Here is a 507-nt window from a genome sequence, read left to right as displayed (position 1 = left end):
TCCTGGGGCAGGGCTGCTGGGGTTCTCACGGGGGACCTCAACAGCTCTTGCCACCTCTGAAAATACAAGAACATCCCCCAAAATGGCGATGACAGCCTTCCCACACCTGCTCTGTGCAAACACGCACCTGCAGCTCTGCAGCCCCCAAACTCACCATTGATCCACGAGAGCAAACCCTGGATGTCCGTGATGTCCTTCGGCACATCCGAGCTGGTCACTGCTGCTGGGAAAAAGAGCAAAAAATACCCAAAGACTCAATGCCAGCTCTCCCGTACCATGGTCACAGTAAGGGATCTTGGGTGAACGCTGGGTTCCCATTATAAAACAGGACAGGAAAGGAAACTGTAAATCCCAGGGATTAACATCCCATGCAACACGCAATGAGAACAGTCCCAGGAAAGAACAGGCAGAAAGCCTAACTAGAAAGACAGTGCACCAAAGCCAGATGCCTGTTGTGTGTCTGTACCTCTCTTGGTGCTGTGCCACACTCCGTGCTCCTCCCCTGGC

The 507-nt window shown here is 53.3% G+C and overlaps 1 long non-coding RNA gene across 1 annotated transcript; it reads right to left on the bottom strand.

The window, feature by feature from the left end:
- Nucleotides 1-501, bottom strand: LOC109365349. The gene is made up of 3 exons (XR_002110902.1): nucleotides 467-501; nucleotides 155-220; nucleotides 1-56 (listed from the first exon to the last, which is right to left on the bottom strand). It is a non-coding gene; the product is annotated as an uncharacterized LOC109365349 (long non-coding RNA).
- Between the last annotated feature and the right edge of the window lie 6 nt (nucleotides 502-507).

The sequence above is a fragment of the Meleagris gallopavo genome, unplaced genomic scaffold (genome assembly GCF_000146605.3).
Source record: "Meleagris gallopavo isolate NT-WF06-2002-E0010 breed Aviagen turkey brand Nicholas breeding stock unplaced genomic scaffold, Turkey_5.1 ChrUn_random_deg7180001688550, whole genome shotgun sequence".
In the NCBI taxonomy this organism is placed as follows: domain Eukaryota; kingdom Metazoa; phylum Chordata; class Aves; order Galliformes; family Phasianidae; genus Meleagris; species Meleagris gallopavo.
Note: the sequence above shows the minus strand (reverse complement) of the source record. Positions and strands in the feature narration are given on the sequence as shown.